Source organism: Lithobates pipiens, unplaced genomic scaffold (genome assembly GCF_037356315.1).
Source record: "Lithobates pipiens isolate NorthernLeopardFrog02 unplaced genomic scaffold, aLitPip1_a1.2 Scaffold_28, whole genome shotgun sequence".
In the NCBI taxonomy this organism is placed as follows: Eukaryota; Metazoa; Chordata; class Amphibia; order Anura; family Ranidae; genus Lithobates; species Lithobates pipiens.
In genome coordinates, this window is record NW_027507789.1 from 136,148,823 (window position 1) to 136,157,546 (window position 8,724).

Consider the following 8,724-nt stretch of genomic DNA (forward strand, 5'->3'; position numbering starts at 1 on the left):
GGCCGACGGGGGACCGAGGGGAGGTCGGCCGCCACTGACCGCGAGCTTCCGCGGGTGCCCCGGCCTCCAGAGACCTTCCAAGTCCCGTGCCAGGCTGGCCGGGGTTAACCGGAGCTAACCGGCATCAGCCGCGAGCCAGGGGCCGACGGGGGACCGAGGGGAGGTCGGCCGCCACTGACCGCGAGCTTCCGCGGGTGCCCCGGCCTCCAGAGACCTTCCAAGTCCCGTGCCAGGCTGGCCGGGGTTAACCGGAGCTAACCGGCATCAGCCGCGAGCCAGGGGCCGACGGGGGACCGAGGGGAGGTCGGCCGCCACTGACCGCGAGCGTCCGCGGGTGCCCCGGCCTCCAGAAACCTTCCAAGTCCCGTGCCAGGCTGGCCGGGGTTAACCGGAGCTAACCGGCATCAGCCGCGAGCCAGGGGCCGACGGGGGACCGAGGGGAGGTCGTCCGCCACTGACCGCGAGCTTCCGCGGGTGCCCCGGCCTCCAGAAACCTTCCAAGTCCCGTGCCAGGCTGGCCGGGGTTAACCGGAGCTAACCGGCATCAGCCGCGAGCCAGGGGCCGACGGGGGACCGAGGGGAGGTCGGCCGCCACTGACCGCGAGCTTCCGCGGGTGCCCCGGCCTCCAGAGACCTTCCAAGTCCCGTGCCAGGCTGGCCGGGGTTAACCGGAGCTAACCGGCATCAGCCGCGAGCCAGGGGCCGACGGGGGACCGAGGGGAGGTCGGCCGCCACTGACCGCGAGCTTCCGCGGGTGCCCCGGCCTCCAGAGACCTTCCAAGTCCCGTGCCAGGCTGGCCGGGGTTAACCGGAGCTAACCGGCATCAGCCGCGAGCCAGGGGCCGACGGGGGACCGAGGGGAGGTCGGCCGCCACTGACCGCGAGCTTCCGCGGGTGCCCCGGCCTCCAGAGACCTTCCAAGTCCCGTGCCAGGCTGGCCGGGGTTAACCGGAGCTAACCGGCATCAGCCGCGAGCCAGGGGCCGACGGGGGACCGAGGGGAGGTCGGCCGCCACTGACCGCGAGCGTCCGCGGGTGCCCCGGCCTCCAGAAACCTTCCAAGTCCCGTGCCAGGCTGGCCGGGGTTAACCGGAGCTAACCGGCATCAGCCGCGAGCCAGGGGCCGACGGGGGACCGAGGGGAGGTCGGCCGCCACTGACCGCGAGCTTCCGCGGGTGCCCCGGCCTCCAGAAACCTTCCAAGTCCCGTGCCAGGCTGGCCGGGGTTAACCGGAGCTAACCGGCATCAGCCGCGAGCCAGGGGCCGACGGGGGACCGAGGGGAGGTCGGCCGCCACTGACCGCGAGCGTCCGCGGGTGCCCCGGCCACTGTAAGCAGAAAGCCGGAGGTGCGCTCCGAGCTGGCCGGCGGCACTTTGCCGTTTCCACGCGCTCGGCCGGACTTAGCCGCATTTCCCCCAGCGCTTTGGCTTGGCGCGGCAAGCTGACCGCCCTGTCCAAGCTGACCGGCGAGGACTCTGTCAGATTTTCCAGGCGTCGCGCGCCATGCTGGCCAGGTCCAAGCTGGCCGGCACAGTCTTTGTCGTTTTTCAGGCGGCAAAATCGTGGAAGTCGCGGATGAGGGCGGATTTGCTCCCCCGGGCCGGGGGTGAGTTCCAGGAGCCCGGACCGGATTCCGGATTTTGCCGCCCCCGCCGCGGAACTATTTTCGGGGCCCGAGTGAGCCGGGAAAGGTTGCTGCGGATATATGTGAGGAGGTGATTTTCCGAGTGCCACTTCCACAGAGCCTCACGCCCGGACCGATGTAGCCCGCCGCCCCCCGGCGGGGAGGGGAGAGCTCGCCCAGGCCCCGGCCCCGGAGGTCGCGGGCCGCCAGGGGCGCCTCGACCCCCTCCCGTCCGCCCGTGGAGGCTTCCCAGGGGTGCCCGCCGTCCCGGCGGCGGGTCCCCTCCGTCGGTCGCGGACGGAGGCGCCCGCGGTCCCCCGCCACGGGGACCCGGGCCTCCCTCCGTCCCGCGGACCCCCCCCGCGACCCAGGTGAGTCTGCCAGGACCCGAAGGAGCATCAGGACGGCCCGAGACACGCCGACCGGCGGCGGGGCCGAGCCGGGCGAGGGCGAGGGTGCGAGCCGAGCGCGTCTTGACCGACCGTCACCGGCCGCCCTCCCCTCCGCCCCGGCCGGCCCCACAGGCCCCGGCGGCCGAGCGCAGACGTCCTCCGACAGCCCCGGTACCCCCGCCAGGCACCCTCCCGCGGACCGGCCGCGGGAGAGCGCGACGTCGAGGACCGACGGGGACGCGGGAGCGGGAGGCTTCGGCCGAACCTCCCCTCCCTCCCCGACGCCTCCACCGACCCAAGCGTCGCCCCGGGCCCCTCGGCCCGCCGCCCGGAGGGCTGACCCCCCGAGGACGGCGGCCGGCGGGGCCCACCCTTGCCCGCAGCGGCGCCGCGCGGCCCTCCCGCCCCCAGCCGCGGAGGGCCGGCCCCGCCCGACCCCAGGGCTACCTGGTTGATCCTGCCAGTAGCATATGCTTGTCTCAAAGATTAAGCCATGCACGTGTAAGTACACACGGCCGGTACAGTGAAACTGCGAATGGCTCATTAAATCAGTTATGGTTCCTTTGATCGCTCCATCTGTTACTTGGATAACTGTGGTAATTCTAGAGCTAATACATGCCGACGAGCGCTGACCCCCAGGGATGCGTGCATTTATCAGACCAAAACCAATCCGGGGGCCCGGGGGCTCCGGCCCCTTCCCCGGCCGCTTTGGTGACTCTAGATAACCTCGGGCCGATCGCACGTCCCCGTGACGGCGACGATACATTCGGATGTCTGCCCTATCAACTTTCGATGGTACTTTCTGCGCCTACCATGGTGACCACGGGTAACGGGGAATCAGGGTTCGATTCCGGAGAGGGAGCCTGAGAAACGGCTACCACATCCAAGGAAGGCAGCAGGCGCGCAAATTACCCACTCCCGACTCGGGGAGGTAGTGACGAAAAATAACAATACAGGACTCTTTCGAGGCCCTGTAATTGGAATGAGTACACTTTAAATCCTTTAACGAGGATCTATTGGAGGGCAAGTCTGGTGCCAGACAGCCGCGGAAACTCGTGCTGTAAGGACGTGTCTGCTCTAGCTCCTGCGAGATCCAGAGAGTACCAGAAAGAGAGGGAGGCGATGGCCTCAGCCAGCCCAGGCTCGGGGCCCCCTCCTCAGCCCGAAACAACCCTGCGCATCCCAAAGACCAAGGATTTAGCTCGAGAAGAAAGGCTATTTCTAGGCACTCAGTTTGACCTAGCGGATTGGACCCGTGCTCAGCCGGGTGAAGATCAAGCGAAAACCCAAAGAAGAAGAATCAAAGTTAAGTGTCTTATCCAGAAAGCCACCCAGGCTTATTGTGCGAAGACGGAGGTGCTAAGCCACCTAAGAAATAAGCGGGACCACCTAGCTAGCTCGAGGCGCGGTGAGTTCAAGGAAGCCATAGATCTCCTGAAGTCTCAATGCCGTGACCTATGGCAATTGCTAGGGGGTCTATGTGAAAGAGGCAACAGTGAAAGAGGGTTCCTGATGGAGACAAGGCGGGAGCTGATCCGGGCCTGCCAGGAGGGATCCCAGGCAGTAAGGAGAAGTGGAGGCCACGCATCCCAGCCGGTGACGCCAGTCCAGATGGAGACAGAGCCAAACATGGCTGAAACAGCGAACGGCGATCATCCTTCTGTGGAAGAGAAGACCGACCAACAAGCTCCGGTACAGTCCCCCCAGCCCCCCCCCTCCCCCTCTGTGGCTGGCCCGAGCCCCCCCCCCCGGACATCTACAGTGACGGAAGGTCCCCGGGAGCCTGGCTCAGCTATGCAGGCCGGCCCGGGTAGGGTACCTAGTGACGTCACGGACGGGTGTGTGGAGGGTGACGGTAAGCTTAGCAGTGTGGCGGTAGTGGTACTTAAGAAATGTGAACTTACCACTGGCGGGGCTGGCGTCCAGACAACGGCGGCCATCTTGCCTGACGGTGGGGATAGGATGGTGCAAGTCCCGTCCGTAGATGCAGTACTATCCTCAGGACATTCGGCAAGTTCACAAGGCTTGGATGTTGATGGAAATGGGACAGCTACTCGTATCAGTGAGGACTCCTTGGCTACACCGGGAGGAGGAGGGAGGGAAGCTGCTCCATGTTGCTCTGCTACCCCTGGCCCGGTAGTTCTTGGGGAGAGGGGAGGGGTCCTGGGCAAACCGGAAGCTTCCCGCGAACCGCGGGAATCGCGGGTCGCGGAGTTACCGCGTCACTTCCGGTCAGGGGTTTCGACCGGAAGTGTCCCGCGGCCGGCGCCAGAGGGGAATAGCATGGAAGACAACGGAAGGTCTGGTGAGTCTATGATCCCCGCCGAGCAACAGGAATGGGCAGACTCGGAAATGGGGGTTTTACACCATGACTGTCCTGCCCTTAACTTTATTAGGGAGCTAGAGGGGTCTCAGCCCGAGGCTGCCCCCCCGATAGCCCCCGTGGTGTCCAGTGGGGTGGGTCAGTCCGCCCCTAGCTCTGAGTTCCCTCCTAGTGACCCCCAGCAGGAGGCTTGTCCGGGTCCATCTTGTGCCCCTACCCCTAAGGCTAGAGTTGGGAAAGGGTCAGCTCCGGCTCAGGAGCCAAGTATAGTTCAGGGGGCGCCCTCTCCAGTCATCGGGACTCAGGAGGAGGCGGGGCTTTTGAGTGCCTTGAAAGCTGGGAGGTCTTTTGCCCAGGTGGCCGGATCCAGCGTCCCTCTGGGTCCCCTGTACGGCCAGTTCGGGGCCCAGAATTTCAGGGTCCCGCCGGCGGAACAGCCCCAGGGTGCCCATGCCTGGTCCCGGGGTACGGGGGGCCCAGAGAGGAAACGGCGTAACGTAGTCCAGCTCAGGTGGGAGAGCTTGGACCCCTGCCCAACCAGAGGTCAGGTGATCGATCACCTGTTCACCCTAAAGTTTAAGGTGGCAGACCTTTTTGCTGTCATACACCCATCGAACTCGAAAGAGTTCGATGTGAGTTTTGTGTCTCCTGTGCTGATGGAGCTCTTCCTGACCCTTTATGAGGTGGTAAAGCGGTCAGAACCATGGAAGAGCTTCAGGGTGGTACCGCTTTCGCGGCAGGAGGAAATTAAAAATGTGACGGTGCTGGTAAGGAATGAATCCCTCCCGCCGGAGGACATCTTGACCTGGTTGGGCAGGTATGGGCAGGTGCAGTCTAGTCTAAGAAAGAACTTGGACGAGCGGGGTATTTGGACCGGGGCCTGGTTAGCTAGGGTTCGGTTGAGGCGGAGTAACAACACGGTGGCGCACATTCCGGGCAGTGCGTTCATCGGCCGCGACCGAATCCTGGTATTCTACCCCGGTCAGCCCCGCCGCTGCTTCAGGTGTGGTAGCCCGGCGCACCTGAGCGCAGACTGCACCATGCCCAGATGCGTGCGCTGTAATAGCTTTGGGCACTCCTCGGAGAGTTGCAACTTAATCATCTGCAACCTGTGTGGGGTGTTGGGTCATCCTTTCAGCCGCTGCCCCCGGGCTTTCAGGGGGCAGACGGCAGGGGAGGGTGGTCCGCCCCCCCAGGCTGCCGCGCCTCCGGGGGGTGCCCCGGAAAAGGCGCCTGGGCAGCCTCCTGGCGGTGGCCCTGGGGCCCCGCCGACTCCTCTGCCCCGCAGGACAAGGCGACAGCACCGGCGCGCGTCGGTGACAGCCAATAGTGAGCCTGATGCGGGGGTCAGGGCGGGCCCCTCCGTCTCAGATGAGGGAGCCCTAATCGGCCAGGAGGCGGCCGGTCCATCAAATGGAACGGTTCCCCCTGTTCCATCCTCAGCACCCCCCTCACCTGGCACCCCTGTCCCTGAGCCAGTCCCCACATCCCCTGTTCCCCCCCCCCCCTCCCTACCCTCCCCTCCCCTCCCTCCTCAGTCCTGTCCTTCTCCAGCCCCAAGATCTAGGTCCATCACGTCTGCCTTAGGCCCGGAAGGTGGTGTAGGGTCAGCAGAAAATGCAGACCAAATGGAAGTATTGGAAGCGGGCAATAATGCCAATAAAAGGTCCAAGGGCGCCTCCAGCGGCCAATCTGAGGAGGATGCTGGTGACCCTGGCCCGGTTGTCTGGGAGAAAAAGAAGCAAACAAAGCGGAAAAAGAAAAAGGGGTGCGGAGGAGGGACTCGGGATACGTCCGGTCCAGTAGTTGGGCAGAGCCCCTCCCTCGCACTGTGGAACCGCTTTGGGGTCCTGTCCTCGGATTCCGAGGACGAGGATTTATAGGTTAAGAGCTAGAAGGGAACATAAGTCGATCACTAAGGATGACAGTACCCTCCCCAATCCGGGTTGCGACGATTAATGTCGCAAGTATCCGGTCTGTGGTGGCTCGTAGTACAGCCTTCCTTTTTCTCGGCCAGATTGATGCCGACATTTTATTTTTGCAAGAGACCTGGCTGGCATCTGTGGCAGAGATGCATCTAGCAAAGAGGGAATGGCGCCACGGGCCCTCCCTCTGGTCTCTTGCGGCTGAGCCCTGCAGTGGGGTTGCGGTCCTTTTTAAGACCGGTTCGGTGGCATGTCGACGAGTGATCGAGTTAGAGATTGGGAGATGTCTGGTCGTGGATGCGGTAGTCAGAGGGGAATTTCTCCGCCTCATTAACTTCTATGGACCTCAGTCCAAGAGGGGGAGGAAGGACCTTCTCACGCTGCTGAAACCTTACCTGTTTACATCCCAGCAGGTGGTCTTTGGTGGTGACTTTAATATGGTCACCAGGTCAAAGGACCGGGCAGGCACCTTAGGCCCCCTGGGATATGATAGCATCTTTTTGAATAGCATAGTGAGGGAAGCCGGACTGGTGGATGTACACATTCGTCACCTCCCCAGTCACACGGGTTTCACATACTTTCGAGGTAGATGCAAGAGTAGATTAGATAGGTTTTTCTTGAAAGGAGATTCGTCCTTTGCGCCCCCAGTGGTGCAGGCGGTCGAATTTTCCGACCACTGTATGGTGTCTGTTACTCTGAATGTGGCCGACACCCCTCAGAAAGGTCGGGGCTTGTGGCGACTAAATGGGTCGCTACTTGAGGACCCTGAAGTTAGGGAGGCCTATACTGATTTCTTCATGGAACAAACTTCGCTCCTTGAGAGCGGCTGTCCCCGCCAGGAATGGTGGGAGGCAGTGAAGAAGAGGTCTAAGGGTTTCTTCCAGGAAATCTCGGGTCACCGGGCAGCCTCCAAGTATCAGGCTTACCAAAGGATGCGTAGGCAACTAGATCGCCTTGTGTCCGATGGTGGGCGCCAGGAGCAAATCTCAGATCTGAAGCTTCGGATGAGGGAGTGCCAGTACGACCGTCTCGCGTCCCTGGTCCTTGAAAGGGATTACGGGAAGTTCACCAACCCGGATCCCTACAAGAGCTGTGGTGACGCGGTGAGTTCGAAGGTGGTGCATGGACTGAGAGATCCCGAAGGGTCCCTGGTTCGATCCAAATCAGGGATCCTGGAGGTGGTCAGATCCCACTTTTCGGGCATCCTGAAGAAGAAGCCTTTGGATTTGGGTAAAGCCGAAGCTTTCCTTGATGGGTCTCCACGGGTGGCGGAGGCTGACCTCCCGGACTCTTTGACGGGGGAGATCACTTTGGCCGAAGTTGAGCAGGCCATAGGCTCCTTAGCATCAAAAAAAGCGCCGGGACCAGACGGGTTTACGGCGGAATTTTACAAGACCTTTAAGAGCCTATTGGCTCCTCATCTGAGGGAGGTCTTTAACGAATGTTTGGCTTCGGGCCTGCTTCCTCCCTCTATGAGAAGGTCGGCCTTGATCCTCCTGTCAAAGGGGAAGGATCCGTCCGTAGTTGAGAATTGGCGTCCCATAGCCCTTCTCTCCACGGATAGGAAGATCCTGGCCAAGATTCTATTTTTACGTATGTCCGCCGTGGCGGACAAGCTACTGTCCCCTTCCCAGCACTGCACAGTTCCAGGCCGCAGCACCTTTAGTGCTGTCCTTAGCGTCCGGGAGGCCGTGGAGAGGTGCAGGGCAACGGGAGAGGGTCGGTACCTGCTGGCGTTAGACCAAGCGAAAGCTTTTGACCGGGTAAATCACGAATACCTTTGGCTTCTCCTGGGTAAGTACGGTCTACCACATCAATTTATTGATTGGCTAAAGACCTTATACAGGGGGGCGGAGAGCTTCCCGCTTGTGAACGGTTGGGTAGGTCCGTCCTTCCCGGTGGACTCCGGAGTCAGGCAGGGTTGTCCCCTGAGCCCCTTGCTTTATGTCTTTGCGGTCGACCCCTTCGTAAGGGGGCTCGACTGCGGACGTTTGGGGGGGGTCTTGGTGGAGCCCAGCAGTGGCCCGGGTCGTGCGGTGAGGGTTGTGGCCTACGCGGACGACGTCTCGGTGGTGGTGGCTAGCCGAACGGAGGCCCAGTTTGTGGAAACACAAATTGGGGACTACTCCGAGGCGTCAGGTTCGTTGATCAACTGGGCCAAGAGCGAAGTTCTCTGGTTGGGGAGGGAGGGTGAGCAGTTCGCCCTCCCGGACGTGTTCCCCGCGCCCCAGCCGGAAATTAAGATCTTAGGCATTCATTTCGGTCCGGGAGATTACCCCAAACTAAATTGGGAGCGTAGACTGATGAGTGCCACCCAGAAGGTGAACGCCTGGAAAGGTTGGAAGCTGTCTCTGAGGGAAAGGGTTAGCCTGGTTAAAACCTATCTGCTTCCTGAATTCCTCTACGTCAGCTGCGTCTGTCTTTTGCCAGCATCCCTCTATGCACGGATCTACAGCCTAT